The 24541-nt window shown below is 45.3% G+C and overlaps 1 protein-coding gene across 4 annotated transcripts in view; it reads right to left on the minus strand.

The window, feature by feature from the left end:
* Positions 1–1334: 1334 nt before the first annotated feature.
* MYO3B (myosin IIIB) overlaps positions 1335–24541 on the minus strand; it is a 625340-nt gene continuing 602133 nt past the window's right edge. For all 4 annotated transcript variants that reach the window (XM_063933501.1, XM_063933502.1, XM_063933503.1 and 1 more), the window contains exon 28: positions 1335–1600. The gene's annotated coding sequence lies outside the window, so the exon portion shown is untranslated. The remainder of the gene's footprint in view (positions 1601–24541) is intronic.

A 24541-nucleotide genomic window follows, 5' to 3' on the forward strand; every position in this document is an offset into this window, starting at 1 on the left:
AGTTGGATCAGCCTGTAGTGTGTTTTTCTACTTTAATTTTGAGGGTGACTCCAAATCCAGACCTCCATGGGTTAATAAATTTGATTTCCATTGATAATTTTTGTGTGATTTTGTTGTCAGCACATTCAACTATGTAAAGAACAAAATATTTAATAAGAATATTTCATTCATTCAGATCTAGGATGTGTTATTTTAGTGTTCTCTTTATTTTTTTGAGCAGTGTATATATATTGGTTTGAAAATTGTTTAAGTGTCACTAACATTTATTAACAACAATTAAATAATTTTTTTTAGACTGGAAAATCTGTGTACTTATATAGGTGCAAGGCAAGGTTGTATATTCCAGGCCATTTACCCGTGTTAGGCTATGAATTTCCTGCTTAAATGGAATACATATGTAATTCCGGCTGGCGGAATGCCAGTTGTCAAGATCCTGACAGCAGCATCCAGCCAGGCGGAATCCCGGCAGCCGGTATATCAACAGCATCCCATTCAGGGTTGGACTGGCCCACAGGGGAAACCACCGGTGGGGCCCACTGCCTGGGGGCCCACCTCCTCCTCCTCTATGGATTAGGTCCCGACTGTGAACTTGAATTGTACATTATACATATTATCTACAGTGCATTGCAGTTATTAATCTGGTACATTATCATGCATGCACTATATTTATCATGGGGCCCATACCCTGTTAGCCAAGCCTCTGTGGTAGCTGGCCACACCCCTAAGTTTGGGCCTTTACCTCTGCATTCCCCTGGTGGGCCCTACATGCCCCAGTCCGACATTGATCCCGTTTAAATATCATTGCTGTTTGTCTCCTCTGAATAGAGTGCCATTATTTTAATGCAGAGCCAGTACACCGGCATGTAACCTGAAAATCCATCTATACTTACTTTTAGCATCCAGAGAAACACAGTACCCCTTATATAACATGCTAAATTATCCTAATGAAGAAACTCTCACACAGTGTAGCTCATCATCACTGAGGAAGGAAGTCTCAGTAACCCAGGGTACTATTGTTTGGTGCACAAACTGACCAGGGGGCCATAAACCAGTCGATGATCTCTGGCCTACCAGGTGGCTGCAGCCACATGCCAACATAGGATGTCCATTCCCTCTGCCACATGTAAAGAACGACCCATTATTTACAACTGGACGTGGCCACTACAGTACCGGTCTCTCACAAATCCCCCAGTCGCCCTGGTGATGCAACTACTTCCTAGCGATTTGATAGGCTGCATTCTCAGAACTATTTTTCCAGACCACAAAATAACAGCCTCCACTGTAAGTAGGCGACGTACACAATTAGTTATACAGCACAATGTGTTTATTGCTGTACATAGTGTTAGGTATAATTTGTGAAGGATCCAGCAAAGATCCAAAAATGAATATGGAACATACTTTGTAGAAAAAAAAAAAAGCAAATCAACCAACTTATTTGTTTGATAATGTGTAATAAGTCAGAAGTACATGTATCAAAACCAATTTATACATTGTATAAAACATCATCTAATGCTTTGTAAATTAAAAAAAAAAATTGCTTTAGTGCCCAATAAGACAGTTATACAAAATCTTCCTGTTTTTCTTCTTATCTTGACGCCACCTATAGAATTAAAGGAAAATAAATATTAGCATTATATAGATGCTGTGATGTTTATATTGGTTTGTGGTAAAATGTATTAATAACAGCTGCTTTATAGTATATTTTGTAATATATATATTTTTTTAAATCGCTCCAGGCTACCGGTTGTGCGAACTGTGATAACAACACCAGGTTTGGGCAGGACATCTGTATATCCGTGGAGATTTAGAAAATAGTGTTATGTACTTAGATTAGTTCCTCATCAGTGCTTTGATGTCCTGGAGTTGGGTTGTAGTATAAAGAATCTATTGTTCAGAGGTCTCAATATGGAAGAGATCAAACTTTGCCCTCTTACATTTTCAGAGATTTTGTTCTTGCAATCCGATCCATTCCTGCTGGATTTCATGCATGAAATTTATACGTTAGGAGAGCTAGTGTTACAAATCTGGTGGCCTAAGGGCGTATATATGTAAAGTGGGTAACACATTTTGTGCCAGATTGCCTGTGTGAGGTAAACCTCCAGAAACCTGGCCATTTAGCTACTGCAATCACCAGCCTCATGAGAGACCACTGACCTGGAATTTGGGAGGCACAGGAATCAGTCTCACTGCAAGTCACTACAGTACTTTTAATTGGTTCAACTTGTTAGCTCTGTATCTGGGCCTAACTTCCATGTAGGCCTACTGTGAGTAGAGTACCTGGTTAGCCGCTGATTCCACTTTGAGGTCACAGCAGCGGCTGACTGACGATCAGGGTTCTGCATTTGGTAACAGGGAGTCCGGCAGCATGAGGCTAGATCAGTTTATAATCATTTATGTATACATAAAACCTCTACAGGTTCATCACAATAATTTCAATTTGGTTTATGATGTCTATGTAAGTATCAGCTGGAGAAGTGCGAGTTCCAGTGCATGCAGACCCAATTCTTGGGATCACCTCCTCACAGGGATTATAGGGATTACATGGGACATTGATTCTTTTCCTGGAGTCCTTAAGGGACTTTTTATTGGTTCCTAAAAGAACTGTGTATATTCATATACATGAACGACTGTCTTTTGCACTAAAATATTAATGGACGGAGTATATGTATCATGGTTGTGTCCAGTTGCTATTATCCTGGATACATTTATTTTTTCTATGTTGGTTTTGCAGATATATACCACCTCTAGTCTAGACTGTTGTTCCTCATTTATCTTTAAATGCATTTTATGGCTCTGCATCTAGACCTGCCATGTCAAACAGGCCACATGTGTGGTCAAGACCACAGAGGCTAATGTGATCCGCTCCATATGGCCAGCAGGTTTCAATACAAGGATACTCTTGAAAGCTTATTAAGAGTCACAAAGCTAATGCAAACATTCTCTCCGCTACCGGCCCTGCTCACCCCGCCTGTGAAATGTGAGATACACTGTACCCATTTTATGATTCCTTTTGAAAACATATGGGCAGTCAGTGCTTTAATTGTCATGCTATGTCTCTATTATAACTACCATAAATTGGGCACTCAGCCACGCAGAAATGACTAAGACACCACTGTAATCTGAAGTCTCTGAAGTGCAATGCACATATGCCAATCTATTGTATAAACACATGCTAATAATAAGAAAAAACAAATAAGAAAATGTGAGATTGCTTAGCTACACCCAATGAGACAAATTTGGAATAGTACAAGCAAGGCAGCTATCACGGTTTTCTCATTGTGAGTAGTACTGTTCTTATGCTGGCCATACATCAGACCAACTTTCCTCCAACCAACCAACCAACCAACCAACCGACCGACCAACCAACCAACCAACCAACCAACCAACCAGCCAGCCAACTTGTCTGTCCATCTAAAACTGTGCCCCACACACCTAACAAACTTTTTCACCAGAGCAGCCAACCAGCCAACTTCTGTCCAACTTGTGATGTCACAGAAGTAGGGGGACAGTGTCTGCCTACTTCTGCATGTTTTGAATAAATATTTCCATTTTTATCTATTTCAATAAAAGCAGGGTTTTTTTTATTATTGAACAAATCTTTAAAAAAAAATGATTATTGAAAAATATTAAAATAAACAGAAAGTGTAATTAAAGTAAGAAAGTGATAAAAGAAAGGGGTCATACTGCATGGGTCCAGAAACTGACAATCAGATCACTTTCCTTTGTGTTGCTGCATCATTAATTTAATAAATTCCTTTATTGGTGGGGTGCGGGCAGGGGACAATGAAGTGAAGGGTTGCTCCTCTGGGTGGTAGGTGCAAGGGGATTGGAAGTGACACCTGTACTGGAGAGGGGGCGCTGTGCTGCTTGTACTTGGTGGGGAGGATTGGGATTGGCATCTGTAGTAGTGAGAATCAGAGGTGCAGTGTGTGTGTTAGTGGGAGGGGTGGAGGATCGGGGGACTAGCCCGTCTGTACTGTGGATGGAGTGCAGTGCTGCTTGTATTCTGCAGCAGACCACAGGGGACAAGGCAGGGACACTCCAGCAGCCTGGCGCCCCATCATTGACCCCTGGATCGATCACTGCTACAGGCAGGGAGACAGGTCAGGTAACTTGGGTTTACTCGCGATGATGACAAGTTGCCAGCGGTCGTGGAACCCAGTGTGACAGGGGCAGCCAGGCAGCAGTGATGTACTGCCGTAGCTGCCCCTGGTCCTATTCCAACTCTGCCGCCACTGTTGTGGGCCCCGTTGTTGTGACGGTGCAGCCCAGCAGCTGTGATGAACTGCCGCAGCTGACTCTGAACCTGTTCCCGGCTCCCGCTCTACAGTGCAACAGCTGCTGAGGATCCTGGGCTGACAGGGTCAGTCCAGCAGGCAATGATGGTGACAGAATTAGGCGGACACTGCTGGCCAGCGTCTGCCTACTTATCGTTCAGTTGAGGGGAACGTTCCTCCTACACCTGAATGATTAGTTGGGAAAATCAAACAGGTTTGATTTTCCCAACTAGTTGGACCAACCGTTTCTGGCCGTTTTTCAGCGTGTGGGAGCTAACGGCTGATAATTGTTTGCTCCCACACACTGCCAGATTATTATTATTCCAACCAGCCAACTAGTTGGCTGGTTGAAATGATATCAGGGGTCGGTCCGAGTTGATCGCTCGCTAGCAGTTTTTAGCAGCCGTGCAAACACATTGCTGCCGCCCACTGGGGAGTGTATTTTCGCTTTGCAGAAGTGCAAACGCTTGTGCAGCAGAGCGCCTGCAAAATCTTTTTGTGCAAAACAAGACCAGCCCTGTAGTTACTCTTCGTGTGCATTGATTCTAACGACGGTGGGACGGCTTTTGACGTCACACACCCGCCCAGCGTTGGCCCAGCCACGCCTGCGGTTTCCCCGACACGGTCGGTTGCCACCCAGAAACGCCCACTTCATGTCAATCTTCCTGCGTTGTGCCATGCGACTGAAAGCTTTGCTAGAACCTGTGCAAAACCACAAAGGACTTTGTACCCGTACGTCGCACGTGCGCATTGCGGTGCATACGCATACACAGAAATGCAGATTTTTAGCCTGATCGCTGCGCTGCGAACAACAGCAGCTAGAGATCAACTCGGAATGACCCCCATCGTCCTGATGTATAGCTAGCATAAGGCATAACTAGCACTATCCAAATGTCACTGACAGCCAAATATTAAGCCCTTAATGAAAATTTAGGACACTTTAAAATATAGGGGGTAATTCCAAATTGATCGCAGCAGGAATTTTTTTAGCAGTTGGGCAAAACCATGTGCACTGCAGGGGGGCAGATATAACATGTGCAGAGAGAGATAGATTTGGGTGGGGTGAGTTCAATCTGCAATCTAACTTGCAGTGTAAAAATAAAGCAGCCAGTATTTACCCTGCACAGAAACAAAATAACCCACCCAAATCTAACTCTCTCTGCAAATGTTATATCTGCCCCCCCTGCAGTGCACATGGTTTTGCCCAACTGCTAAAAAATTTCCTGCTGCGATCAACATGGAATTACCCCCATAGTTTAGCATGAATTCATACTTGCAATAACATAACATAGTGTGCTCGGGGTAATGAGTCCCACTTTTACGTTACAGAGGATATCATAGATAATCGGAATTCCCCCAGGCCAACAATATTGTTCAGATGATGTTAAGAAAGTAAAACAAGCAACATAAACTACAGAACTGATCCCTCCTATCTAAGGGGGTACTTCAGACCTGATAGCTGCTGTGCGTTTTCGCACAGCGTGCGATCAGGTCCAAACTGCCCATGCGTATGCACCGCAATGCGCAGGCGCATTGCGTGGGTACAAAGCGGTAGAGATGAGCGGGTTCGGTTCCTCGGAATCCGAACCCGCCCGAACTTCAGTTTTTTTTACACGGATCCGAGCGACTCGGATCTTCCCGCCTTGCTCGGTTAACCCGAGCGCGCCCGAACGTCATCATGACGCTGTCGGATTCTCGCGAGGCTCGGATTCTATCGCGAGACTCGGATTCTATATAAGGAGCCGCGCGTCGCCGCCATTTTACACGTGCATTGAGATTGATAGTGAGAGGACGTGGCTGGCGTCCTCTCCGTTTAGAGAAGAAATAGATAGGAGAGTGAGAGTGAGACAGTGACACTTCATTTACTGGAGCTTAGGAGGAGTACTCAGACAGAGAGTGCAGAATTTTGCTGATAGTATTAGTTAGTTATACTAGTGACAGAGTGAGACAGTGACACTTCATTTACTGGAGCTTAGGAGGAGTACTCAGACAGAGAGTGCAGAATTTTGCTGATAGTATTAGTTAGTTTTACTAGTGACTGACCAGTGACCACCAGTGCAGTTTTATATTATTTAATATAATCCGTTCTCTGCCTGAAAAAACGATACACAGTGACTCAGTCACATACCATATCTGTGCTCAGCCCAGTGTGCTGCTGCATCATCTATGTATAATTGTGGGGGAGACTGGGGAGCAGTTAGCTTATAGCAGGAGCCAGGAGTACATATTAAAAAATTAAACAGTGCACACTTTTTTTCTGCAGGAGTGCCACTGCCAGTGTGACTGACCAGTGACCTGACCCCCAGTATATAGTATACTATATTGTATTGTGAATGTCTGCCTGTAAAAGTTAAACACACGTCGTGTGACTTGTGTGGTGTTTTTTTATTCTATAAAATAAAAAACTCATTCTGCTGACAGACAGTGTCCACCAGGTCCGTCATTATATAATATATACCTGTCCGGCTGCAGTAGTGATATATATATATATTTTTATATCATTATTTATCATCCAGTCGCAGCAGACACAGTACGGTAGTTCACGGCTGTAGCTACCTCTGTGTCTGCACTCGGCAGTCCATCCATAATTGTATACCACCTACCCGTGGTTTTTTTTTTCTTTCTTCTTTATACATACTACATCTCATTATCATCCAGTCTATATTAGCAGCAGACACAGTACAGTACGGTAGTCCACGGCTGTAGCTACCTCTGTGTCGGCACTCGGCAGTCCGTCCATAATTGTATACCACCTACCCGTGGTTTTTTTTTCTTTCTTCTTTATACATACTACATCTCATTATCATCCAGTCTATATTAGCAGCAGACACAGTACAGTACGGTAGTCCATGGCTGTAGCTACCTCTGTGTCGGCACTCGGCAGTCCGTCCATAATTGTATACCACCTACCCGTGGGTTTTTTTTTCTTTCTTCTTTATACATACTACATCTCATTATCAACCAGTCTATATTAGCAGCAGACACAGTACGGTAGACCACGGCTGTAGCTACCTCTGTGTCGGCACTCGGCAGTCCGTCCATAATTGTATACCACCTACCCGTGGTTTTTTTCTCTTTCTTCTTTATACATACTACATCTCATTATCATCCAGTCTATATTAGCAGCAGACACAGTACAGTACGGTAGTCCACGGCTGTAGCTACCTCTGTGTCGGCACTCGGCAGTCCGTCCATAATTGTATACCACCTACCCGTGTTTTTTTTTTTCTTTCTTCTTTATACATACTACATCTCATTATCAACCAGTCTATATTAGCAGCAGACACAGTACGGTAGTCCACGGCTGTAGCTACCTCTGTGTCAGCACTCGGCAGTCCATCCATAATTGTATACCACCTACCCGTGGTTTTTTTTTCTTTCTTCTTTATACATACTACATCTCATTATCATCCAGTCTATATTAGCAGCAGACACAGTACAGTACGGTAGTCCACGGCTGTAGCTACCTCTGTGTCGGCACTCGGCAGTCCGTCCATAATTGTATACCACCTACCCGTGGTTTTTTTTTCTTTCTTCTTTATACATACTACATCTCATTATCATCCAGTCTATATTAGCAGCAGACACAGTACAGTACGGTAGTCCACGGCTGTAGCTACCTCTGTGTCGGCACTCGGCAGTCCGTCCATAATTGTATACCACCTACCCGTGGTTTTTTTTTCTTTCTTCTTTATACATACTACATCTCATTATCATCCAGTCTATATTAGCAGCAGACACAGTACAGTACGGTAGTCCACGGCTGTAGCTACCTCTGTGTCGGCACTCGGCAGTCCGTCCATAATTGTATACCACCTACCCGTGGTTTTTTTTTTCTTTCTTCTTTATACATACTACATCTCATTATCAACCAGTCTATATTAGCAGCAGACAGTACGGTTGTCCACGGCTGTAGCTACCTCTGTGTCGGCACTCGGCAGTCCATCCATAATTGTATACCACCTACCCGTGGTTTTTTTTCTTTCTTCTTTATACATACTACATCTCATTATCATCCAGTCTATATTAGCAGCAGACACAGTACAGTACGGTAGTCCACGGCTGTAGCTACCTCTGTGTCGGCACTCGGCAGTCCATCCATAATTGTATACCACCTACCCGTGGTTTTTTTTTCTTTCTTCTTTATACATACATACTACATCTCATTATCATCCAGTCTATATTAGCAGCAGACACAGTACAGTACAATAGTCCACGGCTGTAGCTACCTCTGTGTCGGCACTCGGCAGTCCATCCATAATTGTATACTAGTATCCATCCATCTCCATTGTTTACCTGAGGTGCCTTTTAGTTGTGCCTATTAAAATATGGAGAACAAAAATGTTGAGGTTCCAAAATTAGGGAAAGATCAAGATCCACTTCCACCTCGTGCTGAAGCTGCTGCCACTAGTCATGGCCGAGACGATGAAATGCCAGCAACGTCGTCTGCCAAGGCCGATGCCCAATGTCATAGTACAGAGCATGTCAAATCCAAAACACCAAATATCAGTAAAAAAAGGACTCCAAAACCTAAAATAAAATTGTCGGAGGAGAAGCGTAAACTTGCCAATATGCCATTTACCACACGGAGTGGCAAGGAACGGCTGAGGCCCTGGCCTATGTTCATGGCTAGTGGTTCAGCTTCACATGAGGATGGAAGCACTCAGCCTCTCGCTAGAAAACTGAAAAGACTCAAGCTGGCAAAAGCACCGCAAAGAACTGTGCGTTCTTCGAAATCCCAAATCCACAAGGAGAGTCCAATTGTGTCGGTTGCGATGCCTGACCTTCCCAACACTGGACGTGAAGAGCATGCGCCTTCCACCATTTGCACGCCCCCTGCAAGTGCTGGAAGGAGCACCCGCAGTCCAGTTCCTGATAGTCAGATTGAAGATGAAGATGTTGAAGTACACCAGGATGAGGAGGATATGGGTGTTGCTGGCGCTGGGGAGGAAATTGACCAGGAGGATTCTGATGGTGAGGTGGTTTGTTTAAGTCAGGCACCAGGGGAGACACCTGTTGTCCGTGGGAGGAATATGGCCGTTGACATGCCTGGTGAAAATACCAAAAAAATCAGCTCTTCAGTGTGGAGGTATTTCAACAGAAAAGCGGACAACAGGTGTCAAGCCGTGTGTTGCCTTTGTCAAGCTGTAATAAGTAGGGGTAAGGACGTTAACCACCTCGGAACATCCTCCCTTATACGTCACCTGCAGCGCATTCATAATAAGTCAGTGACAAGTTCAAAAACTTTGGGCGACAGCGGAAGCAGTCCACTGACCAGTAAATCCCTTCCTCTTGTAACCAAGCTCACGCAAACCACCCCACCAACTCCCTCAGTGTCAATTTCCTCCTTCCCCATGAATGCCAATAGTCCTGCAGGCCATGTCACTGGCAATTCTGACGAGTCCTCTCCTGCCTGGGATTCCTCCGATGCATCCTTGCGTGTAACGCCTACTGCTGCTGGCGCTGCTGTTGTTGCTGCTGGGAGTCGATGGTCATCCCAGAGGGGAAGTCGTAAGCCCACTTGTACTACTTCCAGTAAGCAATTGACTGTCCAACAGTCCTTTGCGAGGAAGATGAAATATCACAGCAGTCATCCTGCTGCAAAGCGGATAACTGAGGCCTTGACAACTATGTTGGTGTTAGACGTGCGTCCGGTATCCGCCGTTAGTTCACAGGGAACTAGACAATTTATTGAGGCAGTGTGCCCCCGTTACCAAATACCATCTAGGTTCCACTTCTCTAGGCAGGCGATACCGAGAATGTACACGGACGTCAGAAAAAGACTCACCAGTGTCCTAAAAAATGCAGTTGTACCCAATGTCCACTTAACCACGGACATGTGGACAAGTGGAGCAGGGCAGGGTCAGGACTATATGACTGTGACAGCCCACTGGGTAGATGTATGGACTCCCGCCGCAAGAACAGCAGCGGCGGCACCAGTAGCAGCATCTCGCAAACACCAACTCTTTCCTAGGCAGGCTACGCTTTGTATCACCGCTTTCCAGAATACGCACACAGCTGAAAACCTCTTACGGCAACTGAGGAAGATCATCGCGGAATGGCTTACCCCAATTGGACTCTCCTGTGGATTTGTGGCATCGGACAACGCCAGCAATATTGTGTGTGCATTAAATATGGGCAAATTCCAGCACGTCCCATGTTTTGCACATACCTTGAATTTGGTGGTGCAGAATTTTTTAAAAAACGACAGGGGCGTGCAAGAGATGCTGTCGGTGGCCAGAAGAATTGCGGGACACTTTCGGCGTACAGGCACCACGTACAGAAGACTGGAGCACCACCAAAAACTACTGAACCTGCCCTGCCATCATCTGAAGCAAGAAGTGGTAACGAGGTGGAATTCAACCCTCTATATGCTTCAGAGGTTGGAGGAGCAGCAAAAGGCCATTCAAGCCTATACAATTGAGCACGATATAGGAGGTGGAATGCACCTGTCTCAAGCGCAGTGGAGAATGATTTCAACGTTGTGCAAGGTTCTGATGCCCTTTGAACTTGCCACACGTGAAGTCAGTTCAGACACTGCCAGCCTGAGTCAGGTCATTCCCCTCATCAGGATTTTGCAGAAGAAGCTGGAGACATTGAAGGAGGAGCTAACACGGAGCGATTCCGCTAGGCATGTGGGACTTGTGGATGGAGCCCTTAATTCGCTTAACAAGGATTCACGGGTGGTCAATCTGTTGAAATCAGAGCACTACATTTTGGCCACCGTGCTCGATCCTAGATTTAAAGCCTACCTTGGATCTCTCTTTCCGGCAGACACAAGTCTGCTGGGGTTGAAAGACCTGCTGGTGAGAAAATTGTCAAGTCAAGCGGAACGCGACCTGTCAACATCTCCTCCTTCACATTCTCCCGCAACTGGGGGTGCGAGGAAAAGGCTCAGAATTCCGAGCCCACCCGCTGGCGGTGATGCAGGGCAGTCTGGAGCGACTGCTGATGCTGACATCTGGTCCGGACTGAAGGACCTGACAACGATTACGGACATGTCGTCTACTGTCACTGCATATGATTCTCTCACCATTGAAAGAATGGTGGAGGATTATATGAGTGACCGCATCCAAGTAGGCACGTCACACAGTCCGTACTTATACTGGCAGGAAAAAGAGGCAATTTGGAGGCCCTTGCACAAACTGGCTTTATTCTACCTAAGTTGCCCTCCCACAAGTGTGTACTCCGAAAGAGTGTTTAGTGCCGCCGCTCACCTTGTCAGCAATCGGCGTACGAGGTTACATCCAGAAAATGTGGAGAAGATGATGTTCATTAAAATGAATTATAATCAATTCCTCCGTGGAGACATTGACCAGCAGCAATTGCCTCCACAAAGTACACAGGGAGCTGAGATGGTGGATTCCAGTGGGGACGAATTGATAATCTGTGAGGAGGGGGATGTACACGGTGATATATCGGAGGATGATGATGAGGTGGACATCTTGCCTCTGTAGAGCCAGTTTGTGCAAGGAGAGATTAATTGCTTCTTTTTTGGTGGGGGTCCAAACCAACCCGTCATTTCAGTCACAGTCGTGTGGCAGACCCTGTCACTGAAATGATGGGTTGGTTAAAGTGTGCATGTCCTGTTTATACAACATAAGGGTGGGTGGGAGGGCCCAAGGACAATTCCATCTTGCACCTCTTTTTTCTTTCATTTTTCTTTGCGTCATGTGCTGTTTGGGGAGGGTTTTTTGGAAGGGACATCCTGCGTGACACTGCAGTGCCACTCCTAGATGGGCCCGGTGTTTGTGTCGGCCACTAGGGTCGCTTATCTTACTCACACAGTCAGCTACCTCATTGCGCCTCTTTTTTTCTTTGCGTCATGTGCTGTTTGGGGAGGGTTTTTTGGAAGGGCCATCCTGCGTGACACTGCAGTGCCACTCCTAGATGGGCCCGGTGTTTGTGTCGGCCACTAGGGTCGCTTATCTTACTCACACAGTCAGCTACCTCATTGCGCCTCTTTTTTTCTTTGCGTCATGTGCTGTTTGGGGAGGGTTTTTTGGAAGGGACATCCTGCGTGACACTGCAGTGCCACTCCTAGATGGGCCCGGTGTTTGTGTCGGCCACTAGGGTCGCTTATCTTACTCACACAGTCAGCTACCTCATTGCGCCTCTTTTTTTCTTTGCGTCATGTGCTGTTTGGGGAGGGTTTTTTGGAAGGGCCATCCTGCGTGACACTGCAGTGCCACTCCTAGATGGGCCCGGTGTTTGTGTCGGCCACTAGGGTCGCTTATCTTACTCACACAGTCAGCTACCTCATTGCGCCTCTTTTTTTCTTTGCGTCATGTGCTGTTTGGGGAGGGTTTTTTGGAAGGGCCATCCTGCGTGACACTGCAGTGCCACTCCTAGATGGGCCCGGTGTTTGTGTCGGCCACTAGGGTCGCTTATCTTACTCACACAGTCAGCTACCTCATTGCGCCTCTTTTTTCCTTTGCGTCATGTGCTGTTTGGGGAGGGTTTTTTGGAAGGGCCATCCTGCGTGACACTGCAGTGCCACTCCTAGATGGGCCCGGTGTTTGTGTCGGCCACTAGGGTCGCTTATCTTACTCACACAGTCAGCTACCTCATTGCGCCTCTTTTTTTCTTTGCGTCATGTGCTGTTTGGGGAGGGTTTTTTGGAAGGGCCATCCTGCGTGACACTGCAGTGCCACTCCTAGATGGGCCCGGTGTTTGTGTCGGCCACTAGGGTCGCTTATCTTACTCACACAGTCAGCTACCTCATTGCGCCTCTTTTTTTCTTTGCGTCATGTGCTGTTTGGGGAGGGTTTTTTGGAAGGGACATCCTGCGTGACACTGCAGTGCCACTCCTAGATGGGCCCGGTGTTTGTGTCGGCCACTAGGGTCGCTTATCTTACTCACACAGTCAGCTACCTCATTGCGCCTCTTTTTTTCTTTGCGTCATGTGCTGTTTGGGGAGGGTTTTTTGGAAGGGCCATCCTGCGTGACACTGCAGTGCCACTCCTAGATGGGCCCGGTGTTTGTGTCGGCCACTAGGGTCGCTTATCTTACTCACACAGTCAGCTACCTCATTGCGCCTCTTTTTTTCTTTGCGTCATGTGCTGTTTGGGGAGGGTTTTTTGGAAGGGCCATCCTGCGTGACACTGCAGTGCCACTCCTAGATGGGCCCGGTGTTTGTGTCGGCCACTAGGGTCGCTTATCTTACTCACACAGCGACCTCGGTGCAAATTTTAGGACTAAAAATAATATTGTGAGGTGTGAGGTATTCAGAATAGACTGAAAATGAGTGTAAATTATGGTTTTTGAGGTTAATAATACTTTGGGATCAAAATGACCCCCAAATTCTATGATTTAAGCTGTTTTTTAGGGTTTTTTGAAAAAAACACCCGAATCCAAAACACACCCGAATCCGACAAAAAAAATTCGGTGAGGTTTTGCCAAAACGCGGTCGAACCCAAAACACGGCCGCGGAACCGAACCCAAAACCAAAACACAAAACCCGAAAAATTTCCGGCGCTCATCTCTACAAAGCGGATCGACGCTCAGCGATGGGTTTGTGCGACGGATCCATTTGCACGGGCGATCGCGGGAGATTAACAGGAAGAAGGCGTTTGTGGATGTCAACTGACCATTTTCAGGGAGTGTCTGGAAAAATGCAGGTGTGTCCATGCTTTTGCAGGGAGGGTTCCTGACGTCAATTCCGGTCCCGGACAGGCTGAGTAAGTCCTGGGCTGCGCAGAGACTGCACAAAATCTGTTTGTACAGCTCTGCTACATATGTGTTTGCACACTTGCACAACTAAAATACACTCCCCTGTAGGTGGCGACTATCTGATCGCAGCAGTGCAAAAATCACTTGCTAGTGATCAGGTCTGAATTAGGCCCTAAATCATGTTTAAGTAAGCTCTATCTAATATATCTATTTATCTATTTATATGATGTTCCCACTTCCCAGCTCAGGTTGGGCCTCGATCCTCACTGGTTGGTCTGTCCAGTCGCTGCAGTGGGAACCGATGTGGATAGCTGGGCACCGGCTGTGTGTGGCCTGGTTGCCAGAGCACATGTTGGAGATGGGACAGACCTTGGACTAAATGTAGTAGCCTGTGAGCTGCCCTAGGTGCGGGACTTTGTGTGAGTCTGCCCGTATTTTTAAAGCGACAATCATTTACATGGCATCTTATATACCAGTGGTGGCCAACCAGTGGCTCTTGAGCCGCATGAGGCTCTTTCTTTATTTAAATGTGGCTCCCAACACTCTAAATCATGTGACCACAACAGATACAGAAACTGCTACACTCCAGCCAGACATGCAGCAGCACTACAGGGACTGAAAACTGAAGGAGCCAGATACTAGAGGCGAAACACCCACTGGCAAACAGAGAACACATTAGGGACTGCAACAATGGCACGACTTGGTGGGGGAACTTTAGTGACACATGAGGATGGGCTAAAGTGACACAAGGCGGAGCTGGCTGGAGTGACACAGAAGGGTCCTGGCAGGAGTGACACATGGAGGAGCTGGCTGGAGTGATGAAGGAGGGTGCTGGAAGTAGTTACACATGGGAAAGCTGGCTGGAGTGACATAGGAGGGTGCTAGCAGGAGTGTCACATGGGCAGCTGGCTGGAGTGACAGGGGGGTGCTAGCAGGAGTGTCACATGGGGAGCTGGCTGGAGTGACATAGGAGGGTGCTAGCAGGAGTGTCACATGGGCAGCTGGCTGGAGTGACATAGGAGGGTGCTAGCAGGAGTGTCACATGGGCAGCTGGATGGAGTGACATAGGAGGGTGCTAGCAGAAGTGTCACATGGGCAGCTGGATGGAGTGACATAGGAGGGTGCTAGCAGGAGTGTCACATGGGGAGCTGGCTGGAGTGACATAGGAGGGTGCTAGCAGGAGTGTCACATGGGGTGCTAGCTGGAGTGACAGGAGGGTGCTAGCAGGAGTGTCACATGGGCAGCTGGCTGGAGTGACATAGGAGGGTGCTAGCAGGAGTGTCACATGGGCAGCTGGCAGGAGTGACATAGGAGGGTTCTAGCAGGAGTGTCACATGGGCAGCTGGCTGGAGTGACATAGGAGGGTGCTAGCAGGAGTGACACATGGGCAGCTGGCTGGAGTGACATAGGAGGGTGCTATCAGGAGTGTCACATGGGCAGCTGGCTGGAGTGACATAGGAGGGTGCTAGCAGGAGTGACACATGAGCAGCTGGCTGGAGTGACATAGGAGGGTGCTAGCAGGAGTGTCACATGGGCAGCTGGCTGGAGTGACATAGGAGGGTGCTAGCAGGAGTGTCACATGGGCAGCTGGCTGGAGTGACATAGGAGGGTGCTAGCAGGAGTGACACATGGGGAGCTGGCTGGAGTGACATAGGAGGGTGCTAGCAGGAGTGACACATGGGCAGCTGGCTGGAGTGACATAGGAGGGTGCTAGCAGGAGTGTCACATCGGGAGCTGGCTGGAGTGAAACATGGGGGAACTTAAGTTTATTATGTGAATCTGGCTTTTTCAATTATTTTATGTGAAAGTGGCTTTTTCAATGGATCTGACTTTAAAATGTTTTATTTTATGTCGTTCTGGCTTTTTCAATGTATTTTATACCAGGGGCGTGGTCTAGCAGGCACAAGGCCACATTCCATTTTTGCATGCGCACCTTCGGCTCGATGTCGGCTCTTTGACGTACCTAACAAGGTTTTTTGGCTCTTTGTCACTGACTGGTTGGCCGCCCCTGTTATATACAATCAAGTGAAGTATATTAAACTTGTCTGTAAATCCCCTACTTGATCAGAAATACTCAATGAAAAGCTGTTTTCCGACAGTGCGGAACCTATTTGCAGAGCAGTGTAACATGTAGACTTTTCATTGCAGCATAGATCAGGGCAGTTTGCAACATGACTTGCAGAACAGATTTGTAGAAGAGGTATAGAATATGAACATGTTGGTGGAAAGCACAGACGGATCCCCATACTCACAGTGATAATGCTGTATTTGCATGTATATTTTTTTTTTCCATCACTGGTCGTTGTAGAACAGTGTTTCCCAACCTCGGCCCTCAAGGCACACTGAAGGGGCGATTCAATCGTTTTTACGGCGGCTATTAATTTTGGGCGCCCGACGGAGCAATTCAATTGTTGTCCTGTTCAAGCTTGAATAGACATAGCTGCCCACATTTCAGCTCACAGTCCCCGGAGGTGGCGAGCTGAAATGTGCAAAAAGTCGGCTGTTTGTGCGCAGAAACAGCACTTTCCCCATTGCGCCCATTAGTTTAGTCGGGTTCTGACACTTCACGCAACTAAGCCCTGTCTAATTGGGCATGATATTCACGATAATTAATGGGCGCCCAAAATAACTGAATTGCAATAATGGGCGCCCATTAATTATCGTGACTTAAAAACAATTGAATTGCCTGCTAACAGTCTGGGTTTCAGTGACATCTATGCTTGAGCATAGGTGGTTAAATCCTGTATTCAAGTATGGCTATTCCTAAAATCCGGACTGTTATTGTGCTTTGAGGACTGTGGTTGGGAACTCCACTGTATGTGATTTATTTGTGACTTGTTGCTAACTGTTCTTATTCATTTTTTTGTTATTAGCCTTATTCCTGCAAATTGAACATAAACACTTACAAAAGCACCCTAACCCTGCTCACGTTCCATCAATCAAACATTTCAAGACACAGAACAATACTGACAGGCAAATGAGCTCTGTTAAATCCCTAGTCAGTTCTTGTACTTAATATCTATTGTGTTTCCCCAGGCAATAAGTCCTTATTCACCTTAGCTGACTGCTTCCTTCCTGTAGCCTCAACAAACACACCCCCATCCCCTGGCTTTTCCAAACTTCTTTAATCTTCCCTCAGGTCACTAACAGTGATTGACAGGTTTCCTAAAGACTCATGTTTGTTCCTCCCAGCTTCTCCATCCCGTATAAAGAAAAAAATGTCTCATAATGAAAGGGTTACAGATTGTCACTAATTAGTTGTCATCTCTTATCTGAAACCATGAGCTGTTACTAAGCTACAAGGGGGCGGCAGACCCAAATGTAATAATCCCTCTGAATCAAAATGATTTCTCCTTGAAAATGGTCTACGGGTGTCTTCGGGACCCTTTAGCACTGTCAGGCATACGTTACAACTCATCCCGGAGACAAATTGTTTAAAGTTAAATGAGACTGTTGTTTTTTCAACATCAGCTACTAAAAGAGTTGATAAAGTTTAGATGGGTATGGGTCATTAGGTTGACCACACTTAGGTCAAGTCATTAGGTCGACCACTATTGGTCGACATGCATTACCCTGCAAACAGTTTACCATTGTTTGTCTCAGTACAGCTTATGCCATCTATAGATAATAAGAGTGATACGGATCCCCATACTGGCAATGGGGACCAGCGCAGCAAAGCCTTTCTGGTAGTGCCTGCATGCGCAGTAGCCAAATTGGTCTCTGGAACATGGTGGGCGCCATGTTTCCGGAGACCTGCGCCGTGACTACTGCACTATGCAGAGGAGGGAGCCTAACCGGAGGGGCACACGCGCCCCCTCCTTTGTTAAAGCACCCCTGGGAGGACGCCATTGAGGATGGGGATGTCGCTGGACCCTGCTGGATAAGTAAATAATGACACTGCAATAATAAACAAAGTATGACACTGGTATTAAGATTTGTTGTTAAATGGGGCCAAATTGGGTTATAGGAAACATACTGTCAGATCTATGCAGTGTTTTCTTTTTTTTATTTCCATGTAAAAAGCTACTGGTACATAGGAAAAAGTACTAGTATACTCATAATGTTAGAAGTTGGCACAGAACTTATAGTAGCTTCCACACGCTGGTCAGATCTTCCGATATTTATTTAATTAAAATCTGAAATAATTTAATTTCTTTCTGTTTCCAGAACTAGTTATAAGAATTCAAAATGATACAGAAAAACCCAGATAAAAATAAAACAGGTGCTGTAACCGTGTACCCGAGTAGCATTTGTTTATCCATGTCTCTGGTCTCACCTATTGTCAGTATTAATATATTGGGGGAGATTCAATTGTTTGAAAAGGCAGTTGGGTGTCTGTTTTTCCTATATAATAGACAGGAAAAAACAGACACCCAACTGACTTTTCAAACATTTGAATTCCCCCCATTATGTGTAACCTGTATCTAACAGTTGTTGGCATTCCTATCTGAACGAGGTGGGGGGGGGGGGGGGGGGGAGGGAATGTAATGGGGTGTGACATTCAGGAAATGAGAGATTTTGTGAGAGTTCTCCTGTGTCTTTCTTTTTAAATGGCAACCATTTACATGGAAGAGACAGGTTGAGTTTACCATCTAAATGATTGCCACTTTTAAAATATAGGAAAGCTCTCACAAAATCATTCCTACCAATATGTCTGTTTAGAGGGCCATGAGCAGGGTCGGACTGGCCCACAGGGGTACAGGGGAAACCACCGGTGGGCCCCACTGCCTGAGGGCCCACTCCTTCTTCTAGGGATCAGGTTCCAGACTATGCACTTGTATTATACTTGGTAGATATGTTGCATTACACTGCAGAAGACTATTGTGCATTTCAAGCCTCTGTGGTGGCTGGGCACACCCCCTTTATAGGCTGGTCACACCCCTAAATATGGGCCCCTATTACTGCATTCCCTCGGGGGGCCCTTCATACCCCAGTCCGACACTGGCCATGAGCTAGCAATCGTGTCTCTCTATCTAGTCTACATGTCAGATAGTCTGTACTGTACATACTACACATTATTAATGACAGATCTTTCAGCTATATTGCATCTGCTAATCTAGCTATGCCTCCTTATCCATTTTCATAGGGGGTCAATGTGTGATTTATGGGTAAACTCATCTAAAATGATTTGTTTCCATTCATGTCCATGATTTTAATTACAGATATATTCAGAGGGAAAAAAGTTGATTTATATTTTGCAAACTTAATTATAGCATAATCACTTTGCATGTGGCAATCAGATCCAACACACAAAATATGAATAGTCAAGTTTAATCTTTTTTGATCTTCCAGTATTTAAAAACAATTGTACAGCTGTGTGGGTGTACAGACTGAGCAGACATAATGAATCAATCATTTGACTGCACGTACAGCCTTAAGTGATATAAAGTGGCATATGATAGGAGAGTTTATAATTACTTGTTCCTGTTACTGAATGCCATCAGGGTTGCATTCACTGGCCTCATGTCAGACTACAGCGTTATCATGGCAGTATAGTGTATTAAAAATCACACTGCCTGCAAGGCAATTGGATCGCCCACCATCCAGACCCAGACAATCCCACTATCGCATTACAATCTGTGCATAATTTAATTCATATGTTGCTCATTCCCTACAGTGTTGGGTTGGGTGGTAAGCAAACAACTATCATAGTAATATAGGAAACAAATTTATTTTCAAACTTCTCTTGGCCAATAACTGTCAGAAGCAGCCACTGCCATTTATTGTAAGGTTACCTTGTAACTTTACCCGGGCTTCACCCACTCTGTGGAATGCACTCCCACGCACAATAAGACTCTCCTCTAGTCTCCAAACCTTTAAACGTTCTCTGAAAACTCACCTCTTCAGACAAGCCTACCAAATTTCAGACCCACACACATAACCTTCACAGCTTCCCTATCAAGTTACATCCCCTCTGTACAGTCCACATAAACTCACATTTTGTCTTCCAGCATTGCTGGGTGATCATATCATATACAACCCATTAAGAACCTAGCAACCTGGGGAACCATTATGTAACAGGTAGCATCTATCCTTGTGTATCAATGCCTATTTCCCTATAGATTGTAAGCTTGCGAGCAGGGCCTTCCTACCTCTGTCTGTCTGTCTTTGCCCAGTTTTGTTCTATAATTGTTGTTCTAATTGTAAAGCGCAACGGAATATGCTGCGCTATATAAGAAACTGCTAATAAATAAATAAATAAATAAATAAACTTTCTAATTAAGTCACATCCCACCGCAGATAGGATGCAGTCAATGACGGCATATATGGAATGTTATTTCTGTGTACCAGCTATATCTGCAATTAAACATACTGATTATCAAGCCCATAACTGTGAGCCTCTCGTAGTCTTTTATACCACTTTTCCACTAGCTCTAAAAACACGGGTAAATGCGCGGGGGCACGCATTTACCAATGTTTTTTTCTAGTGGAAACGGCCCCCCCTGCAAATTCCCGGATCAAGTGATCCAGGAATCCTACCCGAGTAGCTTGCCGGGTTGAACATGTGTTAAACCTGGTAAGCTGTGTAGTGTAAATGGAAGCCGTGTCGATGCGACACAGCTCCTGTTCACATTGTATGGAAGGGCGGCGCTGGGAGATCATGTGATCTCCAAGCGCCGTCCCTGCCGCGTCACTAGCAGCGTCACCAACCCGGCAATATGCCGGGTTGGTGAGCGCAGTGGCAAAGGGGGCTGAGCACGGGCCGCAGCCGGGTAGCACCTGTGTCAGGCTCCCGGCTGCGACCCGTGCTCATTAGGTGGAAAAGAGGTATTCGTTTGCTACATTTATCAAAGCTTGGACAGAGATAAAGAACCGACCAATCAGCTCCTGTCATTTTTCAAACATATACAGCCTATAACATGACTGTTAAAAGCTGATTGGTTGGTACTTTATTTCTCTCCATTTTAACTCTCTCCACGCTTTGACAAATTTAGCTCTTGATATCTTTCATTCAAATGCATTTAACAATCAGTTTTATTGCTAGGAAGCTTGCACACTGTTTATTCCTAATATTTACCATTTTGGCAGAGTGTAAAGCTGTGACAGATTTCCTCATCCCCTTTGGCTACATATCTAAACTCCTTTTACTTTTCATACTGCTACCATCTAAGGGTTTATTAAAAGGACGGAGAAGGGCAGCTGGTCCCTCCATCTGTTTTAAAAATTTTCAAGGCCCAAATGAAATAGGTTATACCTTTGGCCAAGCCAAATCTTTTGCTACCCCCTTCCTATCAGAGTCTGCGGAGCACTAATCTGAATTTCACGCTCTGATTTCGCTAGGCGCTATTCTTACTCCTGCCAGAGCCTGAGAGTCTTTCATACTTGGTGATTACCTTCTCTTTTTCTAGTAACAAAAGATATTCCTTCCTTTCAACCAGAGCTCATTTGCAATCAACAGAACGCAGCTTAGAATGTACTGTTGTACAGTATACCTTTATAGGGAGTGACACAGTACAGCGTCAATATCTTATTTTTAGAACAGGACGGAGCTGAAAAGGTATATTTCAGTGTTTCCTTTGTCACCATTTACTGTTGATAGAATAGATTCAAATTTGTGAACAAAGCCTTGTAACACTTTGCAGGTGCAAAGGAGAGGGGCTGTGGGTTAAAACAAAAGACTTGCAAAGCCTAATGGTATTTCGTGTCATTAACAACCCTTTGATGTTCATACTCTAGGCTGTCTTTTATCTTCTCTTTTATATTTTTTTTCTTTAAAGATCCACACAGCCTGCTTCCTTATATGCTTCTTTCTAAAGGCGCAGGGAAATAGCTTATGCTAAATTAGAACTTCCTAAAATCTCCAGGAATCTTATGATTTTAAATAGGGTGAAGCTTTGTGGGTGATTATATCATCAATAATACAATGGCTCAATACAATGTTAATTACGGCACCGAAGGTGTAAGCAGATAACTGTGTATGCTTTTATTCTCTATAAGGGTTCCAGTCATGAGGATGCAACATTTTCCTCTGCTTTCTATTCATTGTATCTACTATTTAATATAAAACTTTATTTTAAATGACTTTACTATAAATGTTTTGTTATATGTATAGACATTTATTTTGAACAGATTATGGTTTTCTGCATACGTGGATTGAGACTCTTTCAGGACGCAGAACAGACCAATCATGTGCTGAGTATCTCCTCTATGTCAGGAGGCTCCCAACACACACAGCTCAGGGAGGAAGAACCTGTGTTATACCCCTTTTACACCGCCAGCTTCTAACGCATGAGTGTGCATAACCCATGTTGCTGTGTGGTGTAAAAGGGCCCAGTTGGAATAATCTCAGGTAGCTTGCAGGGTTGAACACTGGTTCAACCCAGCAAGCTGTGCTGTGTAAACGGGAAGCCGGGTCGATATGATCTGGGTCCCGTTTACAGTGTATGGACGGGAGGTGCTTGGAGATCATGTGATCTCCAAGTGCTGCCCCCACAGCATCACCGGCAACGTCACCAACCCGGCAATATGCCGAGTTGGAAATCAGCGCAGAGAGGGGCCTATGGTGGGTTGTGCCCAGGAAGCTCCTGTGTCAGGCTCCTGAGTGCGACCCACCATATTTGGTATAAAAGAGGTATTACCTGTGACATTCCACTCTCTGCAGAGGTGGCCGCATAGCATTTCAGTAGCTAGATTTGTGCAGTCATGTGACCTTTGACATCATAGCGGTAATTCAGTTCAAATGAAGCTTTCCTATTTAAACCCCCCTTCCTTTTAGGCTCATTAACTTGCGCCCAGTGCCGGATTACTATATAGGCAGAGTAGGCACCTGCCTATGGGTCCCACGCCTTTTTGGGGCACCACGTGACAGCGGATCAAAATAATATTGATTTGATCTTGAAAGAAAATGACAATTAAGCTTTCTTAAATTGTTTCCAAACAATAAAAAAATTAATCAGTTCCAAGAAACAAAAACGTTACATTAATAATTTTAGTTTAATAACATAATATGTTAATTTGTTTAATAACATTCAGAATTGTTAATGTTTGTTTTGTTTAATAAAATTGATTTATTAAAATAGTTGGTTGGTAAAATGGGTTGGAACCGGTGGTCAGGATCCCGGCAGTCAGCATACCGACGCCGGGATCCCGGCCGCCAGAATGCCGACAGGGGGGCAAGCGTGACCCCCATTCCCACTCTATGGGTGTCGTGGACACCCATGATTGGGAATAGTCTTGGGCCCCCTGCCAGCATTCTGGCAGCCGGGATCCCGGTGTCGGTACGCTGACCGCTGAGATCCCAACTGCTGGGATCATAACTACATCCCGGTAAAATTAACAATGTATTAGGAGATAACTTGCGAGGAGGGCCCCGAGATTTTGACTACCTAGGGACTTGCACCTGCTACTTAGTTACTGACCATGTATTTCAGCGTATGATACGGCTGCTTACTGACCTCTCAATGCGAAATCCCTGTGGCTTTTGAGATCTCCCAGTGTTTAGACCTCGGCTTGCTGATGTTTTCCTGTGTTATCCCATACCAGACTCTCAGTACAGGAGACATGCGGTGCACACCAAAGGTGAATGCCAACAGTGTTTTAGACTATGATCCTCTGTCTCTGGGAGTTGTGCAAATACTAGCTGTTGGCTCTAGAATCCTGAATCCTCCAGATATTTGTGACAAGAGATGTAATGGGATTTGGTGACAGTGACTTGTACAGAACTGAGGGAGAAATTTGGGGTTTCAGGATAAAAGAAGACAATGATTGTCATGTAATAATAATGGCTGGTATGATAGGACGTATGGTGCATGCAAGTTAGGCTTGAATTAAAAGGACTTGTGTTAATTACATGGAGATGGAAGAGGACTGTCTGGAAATGGTAATAAAAAAACAGGGTGGACATGCAACCCACCAGTCTGTCACCATATATGATTTAATCCCTTCCTCCTTTTGTAATATCTGTAATCACTGTTCTTCCTCTTTCTTCCATCTAATGATTATAAAACAATACTCAATGTACTTGAATAATCACCTCAGTCTCCACCCCTCCCCCCTCTCTGGCCAGCCCCCCCCCCCCATGCTGTTAACCCTAACCCCACCCCACCCACCACCCACTCCATTATAGCTTCATCCTGAACCCCCATGTGGCTTTGTCCTGCTCCCCATTGCTTCCATCACTTCCCCCCTGGTCCCATACTTTACCTAGCATTTAGTCCTCCTTTCCTAAGTTTCTCATGTCACTCTGGTGGTGGGAGATACTGTCTCTATGATAAATGTATCTTACATAAAATCCAACACAGTACACAACATAAATACAAATATTGCAATAATACCACAGATTGACAAGTACAAGGGAAAGTTTAGAACAGATAGTGACAGGGTCACTAAAGGGGACAAGGAGACAAAAATCAAGGCGCACTGGTGTAAGGATAGTGCAAGGGAAGTATAAAAAGGGAAAAAGGATGAGAACTTACATCATAAAGAGGAGATAAAAAGTTGGAGCGTGACCGGAAAGGAGACAAGGTGAATAGGAGGAAGTAAGAGAGGACTTAACAAGACGACTGGTGGTAGACTTTATTTAAAAGGTAGGTCTTCAGGAAAAGTTTAATAACTAGGGAGAATAGAAGAAAGTCAGACTTGGAGAAAATAGG

Source organism: Pseudophryne corroboree, chromosome 7, assembly GCF_028390025.1.
Source record: "Pseudophryne corroboree isolate aPseCor3 chromosome 7, aPseCor3.hap2, whole genome shotgun sequence".
Lineage (NCBI taxonomy): Eukaryota > Metazoa > Chordata > Amphibia > Anura > Myobatrachidae > Pseudophryne > Pseudophryne corroboree.